Source organism: Delphinapterus leucas, chromosome 15, assembly GCF_059928025.1.
Source record: "Delphinapterus leucas isolate spDelLeu-1000000601 "Yukka" chromosome 15, BTC_Dleu_Yukka2, whole genome shotgun sequence".
NCBI lineage: Eukaryota > Metazoa > Chordata > Mammalia > Artiodactyla > Monodontidae > Delphinapterus > Delphinapterus leucas.
The window spans coordinates 71,706,538-71,725,402 of NC_143143.1; positions in this window are offsets into that span (position 1 = coordinate 71,706,538).

The window sequence follows — 18,865 nt, forward strand, 5'->3', positions numbered from 1 at the left end:
AATGTGTAAGACCTAAAAGATGAAACTACAGAACTCCACTGAGGGACATAACACAAGAGATGTGAGTAAGTGGTGAAACTTATCTTACGCTTAGATAAGAGGAGCACAATGTAAAAACGTCTGTGGTCTCTAAATTAATCTATAAATCCAATGCGGAGCCAACCAAAAGCCAAACAGGATCTTACAAGGACCATTTGACAAAATTATTCTAAAATGTTTCCGAATAAACATGCAAAAATACCAGGAAAACTTTTGATATTTCAGGGTAATGGGGGGAATAATTCTCTGATATTAAAACATAACAGTTACAGTAGTAAAACAAGATGGTACCACTGTATAAATAGAAAGGCAAATAAATAGAAGTTTAGACTCCAAAATACATGGGAATATGCTATTCAGGTTGCATTTCCTACAAGTAGGGAACATAAGGATTATTCAATAAAAGATATTGAAACAACCAGCTGTCATTATGCAATAAAATAATAATAAAGCAAGATCTCTACCTCACCTTTTACATCAAAATAAGTGCCTGGTATATTAAAGATTTGAATTTTTTAAAAAAGGAAGGAGGGAGGGTAAGAAGAAGAAACCATAAAGGTACCAGAGAAAAAAGGAAAATCTCCTTTATGACAGTGAGGCAAGTCTTTCTGATGGTGACATGAAACCAAAAAACAGCATACTGATCAATTTCACCACCTACAAATTAAGAAAACAAACAATAAAAAAAACTTCTGTCTGATAAAAAACATCATAACCCATAGCCAAGTAAAAAGAAAACAACCTAGAAAAAAATAATGCAACACAGATGCAGAAAGAACTACTCTTTCTGATATCCATAGAGCACTTAACAAACAAATGAAAAAGAAGAAAAGCACCTGAAAGGAAAAGGTGTGAAAGGTATAACCAGCTAAGTCAAGTCACAGGAAGGGAAGAAAAATGCAAAAAACTTCAATAAATATTTGGAGATATTTTTCTATGTCACGAATAACTCAATGAATGCTAATTTAAAATATGTTTTCCTCTATGCAATAAAAAGGTCAGGGCTTCCCTGGTGGCGCAGTGGTTGAGAGTCTGCCTGCCGATGCAGGGGACACGGGTTCGTGCCCCGGTCCGGGAGGATCCCGCATGCCGTGGAGCGGCTGGGCCCGTGAGCCATGGCCGCTGAGCCTGCACATCCGGAGCCTGTGCTCCGCAATGGGAGAGGCCACAACAGTGAGAGTATTAAAATGCGCACTTTAGATGGGTGTTTGCCTTATTCAGGATTATGAATTATGAGTATCAATAAAAAATATGCCTGAAAGATACACCCAAATCTGTCAAAAATGGTTACCAATACAGAACAGAACTGGGGAGGAAGGAGAGGATCTTTCACATATATATTTATGAAGCAATATTTTTTTCGTTTTGCTTTTTAATTTTATTTACTTATTTATTTATTTTTGGCTGCATTGGGTCTTCATTGCACTGTGCGGGCTTCTCACTGCGGTGGCTTGTCTTGTTGCGGAGCACAGGCTCTAGGCACACGGACTCAGTAGTTGTGGCACGCGGGTTCAGTAGTTGTGGCTCGTAGGCTCTAGAGCGCAGGCTCAGTAGTTGTGGCGCACGGGCTTAGTTTCTCCGCGGCATGTGGAATCTTCCCGGACCAGGGATCAAATCCATGTCCCCTGCAATGGCAGGTGGATTCTTAACCACTGCGCCACCAGGGAAATCCCAGAAGCAACAGTTTTGGTATTTTGGGTTTTTTTGTTTTTTTCCAATACACAAAATCATCATGGCTAACGCAGTCATGCCTCAGTATCCATGGGGGACTGGTTCCAGGACCACCCAACGGACAACAAAATCCAAGAATGCTCAAATCCCTTATGTAAAATGGCAAGTACAATCAGTGCACCCACAGCCCACATACTGGGTGAGGAACCCAGAGAACCAGCCACGGTTATACGAAGCACTTTACCTTAGTCGTCAACACCATCCAATAACCCCTGAGGCAAGTTCTCCAGGGAGTTAACAGTCTCCCTTCCTGTCTTTGGTCCTAAAAGAAAAGAACTCCCACTCTCATTTCCTCCCCCTCTCTGGAGAGAACAGAAGAGAAAGCCCTGTCCCTCTCTCCTTCCCATACCCAACCCTCCCAGAAGCTTCTTTCAAAGAAACTTCTCTTAAGGAACTTTTGAGAGCTGGGCCAGCGCAAGGCCTCCTCCAGGTAGCCATGGGTGGTTTCACTTTGCTTCAAAAGCTGGAAGGGTCTCCATGCCCCGCCCTGTGCTTCCTGAAGGTGCAGGAGTCAATTCTTTACTTCCCAATCCCACTCAGATGCTCCTCTGACAACCTGTGTCTGTTGGACAGGAGTCAGAATCCGGAACACTTAGAATCCTCTCACCCAGTGGTTCTCAAAGTGTGGTCCCTGGGCTGGCAGCATCAGCACCAGCTGGGAACTCGTTTGAGATGCATTCCTGGCTACTGAATCCCCATCCCCAGACCTACTGAATCAGGAACTCTGGGCACAGCCGACCACCCCTGCCCCCGGTCTGTGCTTTAACAAGCCCTCCAGGTAATTCTAATGTGTGAAAGATTAAGAACCTCACTCAAACCACTTAACAGTTGAGGAAACCAAGACTCAGAGCTTACCCTGCTCAGGGCAGCTAGTATGTTGTCAGGCTGGGATTTGAACTCAGATCTTTCTGATTACAAAGCCATATTCTTACACACTCTGCTACACCACCTCCCTATGTATTGCCTGTTCGATATTAAGCCAGTGAATACAAGTTTTCTTTTAAAAAGACAATGTTCCTAAATGTTGCTATGATGAGCTTTAGAATTGACTTTTCAAAACTTATGAGGATGACAACAGAGCAGAAAATGAGGCTAATCCTGCTCTCTCTAATTTAACTTCACCTACACCATAAACTTCCTGTTTAGACCATGGGGATAAGTCTCCCCATTTCCGCAAAACAGCAACATGTGGTTGTCAAAAAGCACCTAAAAGAGCCTCATAACCCTGGAGGGATGGCAGTAACATGTCACCTGCCTCCTCTGACCCTCAGATAGCTGCACAAAGACCTGCTTCTTCGAAGAGAATCATTTTCATTCTAAAACGTAAACCTGACTATCTTGTGGTTACTTGTGCCAATAAGGTGTTTAGTGTCATGCCACATATTCTAAAGCAAGGGTTGGCAAACCGTGGCCCACAGGCCAAATCTGGCCACTGGTTGTTTCTGTAAATAAAGTTTTATTGGAATGTAGTTAAGCTTATTTGTTGATGTATTATCAATGCCGCTTTCATGATTCAAAGGCAAAGTTGAGTCCATGAGACAGAAACCATATGTCCCTCAATATTTACGACCTGGCCCTTTACAGAAAATGAATGCCAACCCCTGGTCCACATGTCTGTCACTCAATGGAGAGAGAAGAGACTTGCAGTCAGTCATGGCTGAGTTCAAATTCTAGGTCTGTTAAACTCCAGAGTCTTACCTCCAACAAGTCCTTAACCTCAGTTTCTTCATTTGTATAACGGTTGCTCCATAGGATTGGGGTAAGGATGAGATGGAACAGAACATGCTAAAGGGCCGGCACACAGTAGGTACTCATCGAGGGCTAGTTTCCTCCTTCCCCTCTTTAGGTAGAGACATTCTTCAAGACCAGTGAGTTTCATAGCTCTGGCACATAGTAGGCACACTGTCTAATTATCCAAGGCCAATTCCCACTGCAAATTGCAAATTCAGAAGGCAGAGGTTCCACAAAGCCCGCAAGCTGTGGTTTAAAATGTCTCCTGGTCCAGTGATCCCGGGGATAATTTACTAACCAGACAGCACACTTAGATAGCACACATCATCTCCTAAGCCAAGCCTGTCCTGCCCAGAGCCAACAGTCAGCTCAGCCCTGGAAATGAAAAATGGGCTCCCAGGGACAGCAGATCCTGGCTGCAGGAGGGAAAGAGAAAGCACCCTAACTACAAAGCACTCTGTCCCCAGAAATCTCTGACTCAGAAAGAGTTCCCCTTGGTGACCTTAGGATCGTTCACAAGTGGAGGTTTTATAACCCCCAGCTGCCTGAGAACCGAGAACTGAATCTGCCTCTTGGTCAAATACCAGAACAACCACACAAGGAGAGTTGCCTTGGACCAAGGTAGTAGCGGGGGAGGTATTCTTCCACCCAAGCCACCACACATTTGTTCCACCGCCCACTGCCTCCGGGATTACGTGTCTCGCAAGCTCCAACGGTGCAAGCCACTCCCTTCCTCCTTCCAGTCTGAGTTTCTATCCTATCAGATCATCTCAATGGGGTGTTCTATGTCTAGTTTTTGCTGGTCTCTCCCCCTAATTTGCCTGTACCCTACTGATGTTACTATCCATATGTGGAATCACTGGTCATTGTTATGGGTTCAATGTGTCACCCTCCAAAAAGATAGTTTTGAGTCCTAACCCCCAGTATCTCAGAATGTGACCTTATTTAGAAATAGGGCCTTCACAGAGACAATCAAGGTAAAACAAGGTCATGAGGGTGGGCCCTAATCCACTGTGACTGCCATCCTGATAAAAAGGAGAAACCTGGTCGGAGACAGGCACACACAGGGAGAACACAAAGTGAACACGAAAGCAGAGACTGGGGTGATGCTTCTACAAGCCAGGGAATGCCAAGGTACCAGAAAACCACCAGAACGTAGGGGAGAGGCATGGAAGAGATCCTTGCCTAGTGCCTTCAGAAGGAGTGTGGCCCTGCTGACAACTTGACTTTGGACTTCTTAGACTCCAAAATGGTGAGAGGATACTTTTCTGTTATTTAAATTGGTGGTACTCAGTTTGTGGTACTTGGCTATGGCAGCCTTAGCAAACTAATACAATCATCAATGCCAAATACCCTGACACCAGGTCTGCTGGGCAGTGGCCCTTGGTCTCATGTGGCCCATCGGAATCACAAGGAAGGGCAACATCCTGTAAGGGATAAACCCACGTCCCTCTAACCTCTAGGACACTGGTCCTAGTGGCAGGGGAGCCTTCTCCTGCCAGAGCCAGGCCTGCCAGCTGTCAGGCACCTGGTACCTCCAGGCTTGGTGCCGACAGCAAAGGGCACAGTGAGTACCTGGCAGAGGTCTGAAAGGTCAGCCATGGACACCTTCCCTCAGCCTTGGGAGGCACTGGGAGAGTTGTGTGATGGTTGATTACTTTTAGCCCACAAGATCAAAGACAGAACAGTGAAGGGCTCCATATCCAGAGAAACCAAAGGGAAGCAGGTCGGGAATCCGGGCAAGAAGGAAAAAGAAAGAATAAATGAACCTAACATTTAGCTAATTTTTAATCAGATTTCACTGTGTGCTAGGCAAGCTGAGTAACTTGTCTGGATTATCCTAGTCGATCCTCACAAAAAACCTTTGAGGAAGGTTCCAGGGTTGACCCTATTTTACAAATAGGGAAATCAAAGCTTGGCAAGATTAACTGGCTGGGCTCAGGTCACACAGCCTACAGGCAGCCAACCCCATCTCAAGTCTCCATGCCTCGAAATGATCCTAATTACTAGGTTCCTTTACGTGACAGTCTGTGAGAGTTCAAGGACACAGGCCAGAAAACAGTCACTGAGACCCCAGGCCACAGACTTGTGAAATTATCCAGTTCAGCCTTCCCACTTAACAAATGGGTACACGGAGGGCCAGGCGAGAACATGACCTTCCCAGGGTCACCCAGTGAGTTAGTGGCCCGAATCATGCAAAGAATGTGGTTGGTTTTTTTTGTTTGTTTGTTTGCGGTACGCGGTCCCGCTGCGGAGCACAGGCTCCGGACGCGCAGGCTCAGCGGCCATGGCTCACGGGCCCAGCCGCTCCGTGGCATGTGCGATCCTCCCGGACCGGGGCACGAACCCGCGTCCCCTGCATCGGCAGGCGGACTCTCAACCACTGCGCCACCAGAGAAACCCTAAGAATGTGGTTTTTATAAAGCACTTTCACATCACAGGGCTGGAAAGTGGGTAAGATTTGTCAGACTCACAACTCCTCAAGTTTCAGGACCCACACGTCCTTCTTCCTCCACTAATTCCACCCCCAAAAACGACTCATGTGCCCAAGTCTAGCCTCTTTCGATGCTGGGCTGAGGGGATCTTAGGGGTCTTTTCAAAGGACGCCCAGCAGGAATGCCTAAGAGATGGCGCCGCCGTGGCTCAGGTGGTCCATGGGGGTTGAAGCAGGACCCAGGAGAGCAGCAGAGTCCAGACCGCAGAGCCACGGTGTGATAAGGCCCAGGCAGAATCCAGGGCCCACAGCAGCCTTTAATCCTGGCAGGAGACCAGAAAGCAAATCCATCCAGGGAGGCCAGCACAAGGGAGCACCCACAGGCGGGCAGAGGCTAGGAGACGAAAGAAGGCAGGGCTGACCGGAGGGCAGCTGACCAGGGGTGACCACCTGAAGACCCTGGGGATAGGGCGGTCCCTGCAGCCCGGAGTTGACAGTGCTGGTCAAGGAGACTGGCCTGGGGAGGCTGCCGTCTTACCCTCCAGAGAGGAAACCGTGAGCCATGCAGAGAGTGGGCTACACAGCTGCTAGTTCCTTCCAGAGGGGCGCTCCTACTACGATCAGTACGTGACCAATTCCTCCGAAGGAGACATCTAATAATCCCCCCTTTCAAGAGTTGTTGGCACTGGAAGCATGGACCCAGATTCGAGTCCTGCGTCTCCTTGACGTGGGGCCTTACCACCGAGGCAGCCTCTCCAAATCTGCGTTTCACCACCTGTAAAACTCAGGTGCTGACCGCACCTGCCCCCTGGAGGTGTTGGATGAGATGCAGCAAAGGGTGTAAACTGCTTGGCCAGATGTTCTCAACAGCTGCTCTAAGTGGTGGGGAGTCTTTCTCAGTGGTACCTCCATGGTGTCCGAGCCAGTGCAGACGGCTCAATCAAACATTGCTGAACAAATTAAAAAATCTCATACCGAACTCACTTAACTTGTTAAAGCAGAGAAGCCAACAACTGTGGCTAGAGCCCTTTGGCTTTAAACTCCCTGAAAGCAAATTGTTATTCCACTCTCCTGCTCTAGCACTTGGTGCTAAGGTTATGTGGCGTGTCTGGTATGTGGCTGCTTAAGAAGGGGTAACAGGCTCTAATTAAGCCTGAAACGTCAGCGTGAGACAGGCAGGCAGTGAGCAACGTCTCTTAGTGAAAATGTTTCTGGGGCAGGCTTAGGCCAAAGAGCTGTCAATCAATAAACTGTTTTGTCTCAGAGCTTTTACGCTCAATGAATTTTGAGAGCCAGAAGGGAGGCTCCTTGAGCATAATTTCTTGTAGAGACAAGGCTCTCCAGGTCCCAAGAGGCCAGGGGATGTGGTCCAAGTCTCCCAAGTTAATAGCACTCCTTCTGTAATACCTCCTGCCCCTAAAATTCCCTCCCTCTTCTCATCTCATTAGTGCTACAGCTCAGCTGCTGTAGGCAGGTCAGGTATTTATCGAGCATCTACTGGGTGCCCGGCACTGGGAGAAAGAAGCAAGCAGGGCAGAGAAAGGCCCTGTCCACTCGACTTCACAATTTCATGGGAGAAGAAAGAGTAAGAAAACAAAGAATCATTACAAACAGCAATTACAAACAGCAGTTGAGAGAGAGAATACAGGAAGGCAGGTGCCGGGGGAGGTAAATTTAGATTCTGGGGCTGAGAGATGTTGTCTAAGCCACACACTGGGAGCTCAGGAGGACCATGCCACGTGGAATTCAGGAACAGGGGAGAACAGGGAATGAGGGGTTGGTCGGGGCCAAGTCACGAAGAGCCCTCGTGGGCCACGCTAATGAGTTTGGATTTTATTCCAGGCGCAAAGGGAAGCCAGGTGCAAGGCAGAGTCAACAGGACGACGTGTCCTATTTTATGATTTAAGGTGATCACTGCAGTTGGCAACAAAGAAAGCTGGGAGTGGTGGGAACGCAGGGAGAAGTGCTCAGGGTCCCGGACCAGTTGACCTGCTTTGTCCATCCCACCAGAAGGTCTCCAAAAGCCACTGGAAAACATCCTCCCTGGATGAGCTTGGCTCAGGCACTGGGGCTGAGGTGGGGCCCATGGACATGCAATTCTCCAACAGTTTCCCCTCATCTTGCCCAGAATCCCCTCGGGCTGCCAGAACCTGTCATTACAAACCCAGCATGCCGCGAGGTCCCCGTCCCAGCTCTAGACACAGCCCAGGTCTCAACAAACACTTGTTAAACTGAAATGAACTCAGTAGACAATCCCTGAGTAGACACAAGTTCTGCTATTGACAAAGGCTCACAGCAAGACAAGGATAATGGAGCTCAAATCTCGTTAGCAAAGTCAGAGAAGTGAGAAATTTCCGAGCTCAAAACAATCATTTCCCTTCTGCTTTCAATATTTTTGCATAGTGAGGAATCATTTCTAAGGTAGCCAGGAATAATTCTTGGGCAATTATTCAGCACATCTTGGACTGGCTTTGCTTCTTCTTTCCACCGAAGTTACAGATCAGTCACTCAACAGTTTCTTTTCAATACAGTCCTCCCTCCTTCCTCCCCTCCCTCCTCCCCCCACATAATGCCTCATAATCTCGCTGTTTTCCTAGATTCTCCCTTTGCCTTCCTCCTTGCCTGCTGATGCTTCTCGGTTTCGTCTTTCTGGGGAGCCCACGAGGACCGGATGTGCTTGAGCACAGCAATTCCCAACTTTTTTATTTGACATTCCAGTGTGTCTCCAGGCACCTCCAGGGGAGTTGTGAAATTCACTTTCATTCACTTTAATTTAAGAAAGAAATATAGGTGATTTCGTTCCTTTAAGAGGGGAAAATGGGGTGTCACTCAACCAGCAGGGAGATGAATCCTGACTCAAGCTATCAGCTTGCTGGGCAAAATCGCTCTCCTCCAAGCATCCTTGGGTCGCTTAAGCGAGTTAAAGTGTTTTGCTAACGTCTGAGAAAACTTCACTTTTGAGGGGGGAAAGAAAAATAAACTTTAGAGAGAAAAAAGAATGAGAGAATTAATATTCTTTCATTAAATCCATTTCAGATAAAGTCCGAATTCAACAAAATGATTCGTCTCACTCATCTGTTTAGCCCTTCTATTCCACAAGTATCCAGCATTTTCCAGAAGCTAGTAGTAATCATGATGATGACAATAATAATGGTAATAATGGCATCTAGCATTTACTTAGCTCACTTATTCTGTGCCAGGTAGAGTTCTACGAGCATTACCTTAATTAAGCCCCGCTGTAACTCTGTCAAAGAGTGGCTGTTTCATCCCTACTGCAGAACTACTGAGAAAAGTTATCAAATTAGCCAAAGTCACTCAGACGTAAGTGCAATTGGAACTCAAGATTGTCTCACCACTACCATGACATACTGCTTCTTTTTCTCAGAGGTACAGAGGCAAGGAACCTACTGTGTGTATTGGGCAAAACAGACAAGTAATCGATGGTGTGAATCATTTGTGAAAAGCAATGAAGGAGAATCTGGGAATTCAGAGGTAGGTCCTGGGCTCAGTCTGGAAGTGGAGGATACGTGAGGATGCACTCCCAGAAGGGAGTAAAGAACTCGTGGGAGCTGGCGAGGCAGACGGGGTGGGGTTGCAGAGAAAGGGGGCTCCAGACAGAGCAAAGAAAGCGGCGAGGGGTATCCTGAGACAGTGAGCCGCCCCCGGGGAAGCATAAATATGCAGAAGAGGTTGGGCCAGCAGTAGGTGGACAGATGGTCCAGGAGGCTGGCTGGGGAGCCGGCAGGTGCCAACCAATCATGAAGACCCTAACAGGGAGGCTAAGGATGATGGGTCATGGAGAGCCAGGGAAGGGTGTGAGCACCAGAGTGGCACAGCCAGCCACAGAATTTAGAGGCAGCCTTGTGGCAGCTGTGAGCCCACAGCTAGGATTTGGGATGCAGGGAGAGGAGCCCACCTAGGAGGTAGTTTGATGGGTGTCTGGGCAGGCTTGAGAGGATGAGGGCCTGACCCTCTGCAATGGCCAGGGGGAGGAAACAGCAGGTATTTGAGAGACATTAGGAAGTAGAAACAGCAGGTGCTGGTGACACCCATAGAAGCATTTAGGAACATTTGCCATTATTTTTCCAAATTCTCCTGGGGGAAAAAATGTTTCTACTTTTCTTTTTCTGGTGATGGTGAGTTCCTAATGTATTTTTGCCCTCTGCTCTACAACTGAGAGGGATACAAGATCAACGAAGTGACAAAGTGGGTGACATGCCGAAAAGCCCTGTCCCAGTCTTGACTCCACAGCGTGGGGTAGGCGAATGGGAGAGGGGGTACTGACCAACAGCAGTCTTTCTGCAAGTGACCCTCTCTGAGGGACCAGCTCACCTCTGCCTGGCCATAAACCCTCCCCTTGCAGGTGGTACCCCTGGCCCTGCCGCTCCCCTGCAGCACCAACGGCGGGACTCCACAGAGCAGGGGAGGGTCAGAGGCAGCCGTCAGCACAGATCCCTGATGGCTGAACAAGAGAAAGAAACATATATACAATGGAATATTACTCAGCCATAAAAAGAAACGAAATTGATTTATTTGTAGTGAGGTGGATGGACCTAGAGTCTTTCATACAGAGTGAAGTAAGTCAGAAAGAGAAAGACAAATACCGTATGCTAACACATATATATGGAATCTAAGGAAAAAAGGTCATGAAGTACCTAGGGGGTAAGACGGGAATAAAGACACAGACCTACTAGAGAATGGACTTGAGGATATGGGGAGGGGGAAGGGTAAGCTGTGACAAAGTGAGAGTGGCATGGACATATATACACTACCAAACGTAAGGTAGATAGCTAGTGGGAAGCAGCCGCATAGCACAGGGACATCAGCTCGGTGCTTTGTGACCACCTAGAGGGGTGGGATAAGGAGGGTGGGAGGGAGACGCAAGAGGGAAGAGACATGGGAATATATGTATATGTATAACTGATTCACTTTGTTATAAAGCAGAAACTAACACACCATTGTAAAGCAATTATACTCCAATAAAGATGGAAAAAAAAAAAAAGAAACAAGGCTAGAATATTCAGTAGCTGCTCTGCCTCCGAGGCGGTCACCCTGCGTGTGTCCTGTCTTCCCCTCAATCCCAGGAACACGGGAAAGACAACCAGTCACCTCTCCGCTCCTACCAAACGCCCCGGTGACAGAGCAGGTAGTAGGGTTAACATCCAAATTTCTAAGAGTCACAGCTTCCTGTCCATCCGTCTTGCAATGAGAAAAGAGGAATATTCTTTGGAAAAAGAAGAATCAATTTATATGCCTAATTGACGATCTCTAGAATTCATGAAAGGCCTGGTAAAAATTAGAGATCCATACATATTATACACATTAATACCTTGAAATTTCAGAACACAAACCCATCTCTCTACTTCAGTGTCTAAAAAAATTATCTGTTCAATGTATTTCCCAAGAGGAATGAAGTCAGTAATAGGAGTATAAACAGCAGTATGCAGCCCGGTTATCATCTTGCATCCAACCATCGCAGACACAGGTAAACCTAGGGCTTTGCAGAACGTGCTTTTCATGTGGAAGTGAACTCCCGCCAGAGCCAGCAGGGCCACAGACAATCAAGGCCAGACTGCATTTGTGTTTAAACCCTAAATTATACCACTGGCATGAGGATTTCAGTTCTCACAACCTATGTATCCTCTGCCCAAGTGTGTTCTGGGAAAATCTCTCTGACAAGTAAGCTTCACTCTCCTGGGAGCAACTGGCACCTTCTTTTGGATTTAAATATGCTTTAGGTAGCACCATGAGGCCTGTTAACTAACACTCCTATGTGCTAAGTGAGACAGGAGCCAGAAGACATGCTATCTGATGGTATGAATTTAGACTAGTCATGAAATCTCCCTGAGCCAGTGTCTACAGATAACAATAATTGCTAATATTTACTGAGCTACTTCTGTGCCACTGGCTTTCTGCTAAGCATTTTACACAGGTTAATTCAGCCAATCCTCCTGATCTTTTATGATTCCCAATATGTGGGTGAGGAAAGGGAGGCTGATGAGTGGGAGAGCCGGAAAGCTGAGCCCAGGCGTCCTCGCAGCAGCCCCTGAGCTGCACAGCACCACGCACAAGCTAACAAGCAGCCCACAGTGGGGCTGGCTCATTCAGCCCTGACCACATGGCAGGCACTGTGAGTCTCTGGCTTCCAGGAGGACTGTGCTAACAAGAAAGACCACGGCCGGGGATGGCATTGAGCTGTTTCACAAAGTTTAGGCAGAATTTCAGCTGGAGAAGAGGCCCAGGCAGAGGGAAACCGTAGGTACAGAGGTCTGGCCCACACAATCACTGCTGAGGTCGTGGTCACCCTAGCAGGGCATTCACAGGCCAAAGGAGGCCAGCTCTCCCAGTCACTGCATTTCTGCCCACTGACAGGCCCAGCCCTGTGCTGGTGGATTTTCTCTCATAACAGGGGGTCTAAATCCATTATAGAAAACCAATAACGGTGGGGTGCTTGATCTTTGACACTAGGAAGGCTTAAGCTTTGATCCTGGGTCTAGATTCTCTGAACCCCATTTGTAAAATGGGAATCATATGACTCTTACAACCAAAAGATTCGTTTCAATAGCAAACCATGCACTCACTCCTTCTGGTAACAGAACCCCCTCTGCTGTGGGAACTCATCCCATAGGATACAGATAATTCTAACTCCTTTCCTCTACTCCTACCCCTGGCAGGAGCACAGGTATCATCCTTGACCAATCAGAGCATATTTCATTCCCTAACTACACTGAGACATTCAGTCATGAGCAAATGACCCAACTTCCCTCAATGTGAATCCTCCCAGGGCACTTTTTTGAAGTTATCAGGACAGAGTAGCTCTCTTCTCTGGGATGACAAACTGACAAGTGACACAAGTATGTATAGAAATTGCTACAGAATACACTCAACAGAGAGAAAGTATAATAGAACCAACACATGAAGAGGTGGAGAGAAGCAGAAAGAATGTCTGCATCTCCTAGTGACATTCTTTGAGCTCCTGGATCCAGCTATGCCTGAAACCAAAGCCACTGCTTAAACTTTCTAGATATGGGTACCAATAATAGTGTCCTTATTTTGCTAATTTCAGTCTGAATTGAGTGTGTGACATTTGCAACAGAGTCCTGAAAGACAACTTTGCTAGGGTTAAATGAGGCCCAATTAAGTGGCAAGGCCACTACACATAGATGCTCCTTCCCTTCCTTTTGTTGCAGGTTTCTTGTCCTGGGAAAATGTGGATGGCATTTGAGAGCCAGTAATAACTATAAAATATCTGTAGCAGCCTAAACTGCCATCAAGATATTATTAACAGACACAACTAAGTCATTCAGTTGAAAGAGTAAGACAATATTAAGCCAAATCATCTCTTTCAATTTCTTAAAATTCTGCTTGAATCTACCTGTTCCAAGAAACTGCCCCAGTCCTTGGTCACTTATGGTCCTTCCAGCCACTCTATCAAAGAGAAAATAACTACTACTTTTTAAAATAAATCCAATTCCTGTGTTTCAAATGAAATTCTCAAGCAACTCAAGCCAAGCACCATACAAGTGGCTGGAGACACAGTACAAAGCTAGGTGTGGTCCCTGACCTTACGGAGCTTTCAATCTGATGGTACAACAAACGTATACAAACAAATGTATAATTTTGAACTGCAATGGGTGTTTTTACATTTGAATCTCCAAGTTCATTAACGCCCTGTGAGGAACTTCAAATAGGATGAAATCCTTCTATTTCTTTTCTTAAACAGATTTATTAAGATGTAATTCACATACCACACAATTTGCCAATTTAAACTGTACTGTTCCATGACTTTCAGTATATTCCCAGATATGTGCAGTGATCACCACAGTTAATTTGAGAACATTTTCATCACCACAAAGAGAAACCCTGTAACCATCAGCTATCACTCTCCAATCCCTTCCACTCCCCCGATCCTAAGCAACCATTAATATACTTTCTGTTGCTATAGATTTGACTATTCTGGAAGTTACTCAATAAGTTAAACACAGAATTACCATATCACCCACAAATCCCACTCCTAGGTATATACCCAAAATAAAGGAAGAGAGATGTTCAAACAAAAAGCCGTACATGAAATCCTCACGGCAGCACTATTCACAACTGCCAAAAGGTGGAAACAACCCAAATGTCCATCAGTGGAAGAACAAGTAAACAAAATGTGGTACATCCATACAATGGAACATTATTCAGCCATAAAAAGAAATGATCCAACATGAAAAGATGCTCAACATCACTAATTATTAGAGAAATGCAAATCAAAACTACAATGAGATATCACCTCACACCAGTCAGAATGGCCATCATCAAAAAATCTGCAAACAATAAATGCTGGAGAGGGTGTAGAGAAAAGGGAACCTTCCTACATTGTTGGTGGGAATGTAAATTGATACAGCCACTATGGAGAACAGTATGGAGGTTCCTTTGAAAATTAAAAACAGAACTACCATATGACCCAGCAATCCCACTCCTGGGCATATACCCAGAGAAAACCATAATTCAAAAAGATACATGCAGGGACTTCCTTGGTGGCACAGTGGTTGAGAGTCTGCCTGCCAATGCAGGGGACATGGGTTCGAGCCCTGGTCCAGGAAGATCCCACATGCCACAGACCAACTAAGCACAACTACTGAGCCTGTGCTCTAGAGCCCACGAGCCACAACTACTGAGCCTGCATGCTGCAACTACTGAAGCCTACACGCCTAGAGCCCGTGCTTCACAAGAAAAGAGGCCACCGCAGTGAGAAGCCCACACACCGCAACCAAGAGTAGCCCCTGCTTGCCGCAACTAGAGAAAGCCACATGCACAGCAACAAAAACCCAACACAGCCATAAATAAATAAATAAATTTATTTTTAAAAAAAAGATACATGCACCCCAATGTTCACTTCAGCACTATTTACAATAGCCAAGACATGGAAGCAGCCTAAATGTCCATCAACAGAGGAATGGGTAAAGAAGATGTGGTACATATATACAATGGAATATCACTCAGCCATAAAAAAGAACAAAATAATGCCATTTGTAGCAACATGGATGGACCTGGAGATGGTCATACTGAGTGAAGTAAATCAGACACAGAAAGACAAATATCATATGATCTCACTTATATGTGGAATCTAAAAAAAAAAGGGGGTACAAATGAACTTATTTACAAAACAGAAATAGAGTCACAGATGTAGAAAACAAACTTATGGGACTACCCTGGTGGCGCAGTGGTTAAGAATCCACCTGCCAATGCAAGGGACACAGGTTCAATCTCTGGTCCAGGAAGATCCCACATGCCGAGGAGCAACTAAGCCCGTGCGCCACAACTACTGAGCCTGAGCTCTAGAGCTGGTGAGCCACAACTACTGAACCCACGTGCCGCAACTACTGAAGCCCGTGTGCCTAGAGCTCGTGCTTCGCAACAAGAGAAGCCACCGCAAAGAGAAGCCCGAGCACTGCAACGAAGAGTAGGTCCCGCACTGCAACTAGAGAAAGCCCGCAGGTAGCAATGAAGACTTAAAACAGCCAAAAGTTAAAAACAAAAAACAAACTTATGGGGCTTCCCTGGTGGCGCAGCGGTTGGGGGTCCGCCTGCCGATGCAGGGGACATGGGTTCGTGCCCAGGTCCGGGAGGATCCCACATGCCGCGGAGCGGCTGGGCCCGTGAGCCATGGCCGCTGAGCCTGCGCGTCCGGAGCCTGTGCTCCGCAATGGGAGAGGCCACAACAGTGAGAGGCCCGCATACCGCAAAAAAAAAACAAACAACAACTTGTGGTTACCAGGGGATAAGGCGGGGGGAGGGATAAATTGGGAGACTGGACTGACATATACACACTACCGTATATAAAATAGATAACTAACAAGAACCTGCTGTATAACACAGGGAAATCTACTCAATACTCTATAATGGCCTATATGGGAAGAGAATCTAAAAACAAAAAAGAGTGGATATAGGTATAACTAATTCACTTGCTATACATCTGAAACTAACACATTGTAAATCAACTATACTCCAATAAAAAATGTTTTTAAAATAAAGTGCCTCATGGGGAAAAAAATGAAGTACAAGAATCAGTTAAAAAAAAAAAAGAAAGAAATTATCCAGGCTACAACATGGATGAACCTTGAAAACATGCTGAGTGAAAGGAACCAGTCACAAAAGACCACATATTATATGATTCCATTTATATCGATTTCCTTTTGACTTAGAAGTTATCTTTCTGTGTCCCCTTCCATTCAACCCCAGCATCCACCCATCCCCAATGTCTCACACCCACCCCCTCCATTCTATCCTCAGGGCCACTCAGTATGGCTCTCACTTTGATGACTGCTATAGCCTCCTCCTTGGTCCCCTGGTCCTGGGCTTTCCCCTCCAACCCATCCCATGCACCAGCTGCCAGCATGGTCTTCCTAAACATACATCTGGCCAAGCTGATTAAAACCCTTCAGACGCATCCCCATCATCAATCACACTAAGGCAACCCCCTTGGCATCACACACAAACTCCCAGGCTCCATCACTGAGCATTTACACTACAGATACCCAGGGATCAAACATTACCCAGAGGGCTTCCCTGGTGGCGCAGTGGTTGAGAGTCCGCCTGCCGATGCAGGGGACACGGGTTCGTGCCCTGGTCCGGGAGTATCCCACGTGCCGCGGAGCGGCTGGGCCCGTGAGCCATGGCCGCTGAGCCTGCGCGTCCGGAGCCTGTGCTCCACAGCGGGAGAGGCCACAACAGTGAGAGACCCGCATACCGCAAAAAAAAAAAAAAAAAAAAAAAAAATTACCAAGAAATGCAAAGGTCCTTGGATCCTGCACTCTTTCACACACCTCTGTCCCTGCCTCTGTTTGTGCTCCCCCTCCTGCCTGGAATGTCTGCCCTTACCTTTCTTGCCGAGAAACAGCATTCCATGTTCCACACAGTCCAAGCCTTCCCACTCTTCCTCCAACAATGATTTGTCCAACACCTTCACAACCTTCACGCCCTCACGGCATTAGAGGACTGTTCATTGACCACTGCTGGGTGAACATCCGAAAGACAGGAGCTGTATCCGCTCCCTGCCATATTTCCAGGAACCAGCACCCAGCCTGCCTGGCACACAGTAGGTTCTCAACAAAAAATGTGTTGCAGAAAGAGAGGGAGAAAGGGACTGAGGAAATGAATACATAGATCTCAGTACTCTGGGTACCTATTTTACAAATTAATGAATAATTATTGTCTCATATTAGAAGCTTCGGCCCTCTTTAGGTTTGTTCCCCAGATCCTCCAAGACTGAGTAGGAATAAAATAAAAGACCAGAGTTGATAACAACAATAGCATCAACAAGGAAACCCCCAACACACCCCAGCTCAAACCCCAGTCAGGGTGATCATGAGAAGACCTGCCTTCCTGGAATCTTGTTCATTTTAGAAGTTTTACCTCCAAACCTACTTGTAAAACAAAATAGGGCCTGGTAGAGAAGGGTTAAACAACAAGTCAGACCTGAAGATGTTACAGAGCTTTCGGGACCTCGATCTTAATCTTCCTCCCAAATCTGTGAGCTTTTTGGTTTTTGCCTCCATTTACATTTTCTGGGTTGATAAGCCCCACAGCTGACTCCTGCTCTCATCTCATGTTCAAAGAAGGCCTTGTGGACTCTGGTCTCTGGATAGCCTCTCTTTCAGGTAAGATGCCATAAAGGCAGAAATAATAGAGCTCTCATTTGCCTCTAGGGGGCAATATGATGGTTTACAAGTAATTCTAAAGACCCTGCTAGCTCTATGATACTCAGCAAGGAACAAAATAACATGAAATAATAACAATATGCATGAGCCCCATCAAAGACTTTCTTTTCAAAGGTATAAATGCAGAGGTGTAGTTCATGATGATTGAAAGCAAAAAATAATAAGCAGTGACGTTCGAGATTGATCTTGATCACTCCTAACTGATTTCTAAAATCTCCCCATCACCCTACCATTATAATTTCCTGCTAATTACTACAAGCAATTTTATTAATATACTTTTCAGCCTCATTAAATATTACCTTGGGCCTCACATTAAAAATGATGAGGTGCAGTAATCTTAATGAGCATCTAAGTTTCATCCACCCCTGAAAACCCAGACAGCAAGAGAACTAAATGCGAGCCGCTCTGTTCCCCAGGCATGCAGAAAAGCAGCTTCAGAGACATGAAAGAAATGAAATGTACAACCCAGAATGCAACCTGACTTGGAAACATACAAGTGTGGCCACGCCTCCTCCAGATCCTGTCCATTAAGGGGGAGGGGAATTGTCCAGGAGGCACTTTGACTTTAGCTCTTCCTCATCATTTTCACCCAGACGTAAACACAGTATCGATCAGCACAACTGCCACTAATACGAAGTCTCTCTTGTGACTCTTGAGGGATAGAGCCATGGGTGATTGTGGGCTGGGCAGAGACAGGCCAACTGGAAACGTGAGATGTTCGCTGCTCTCACAAAGGGCGATCTCTGGCTTCCTCTGAAATGGTGGTAGAAGCACGGAGGATAGGCAGTCAGGCACCAACGAAGATCAATTTTATTTTTCTTTCCTTCCCGGCATGACCAGAATTGTTTGTTACTTCTCAAGCAGCGAGCTAGGCAAGCACAGTAAGACCAGCTTCCCTGTCCTCAAAGTAAATTATTTATCAGGAGCTGAATTTACTGCCTTCATGGCTAAACTGTCAAAACCCTCCCATTTCCAATAGCAGTTGTGCTGTGTGGTCCCAGGGTTTCTTATGTTTCCCTCGGCCTGTAGGTTAAAGATGAGGGGGTGGAGGTAAACACGGGGTTGGCGGAACAGACTAGGCCACGTTTACTGAACCTCCCCCTTCAGCCAAGATCTCAGAGAGATTTTTCAAATGTGTCCAAGACCAATCAATGGTAAAACCATTAAATGTGAGAAAGGAACCTTTGGGATTATCTAACTTAACCCATGGTTTGTAGATAAGAAA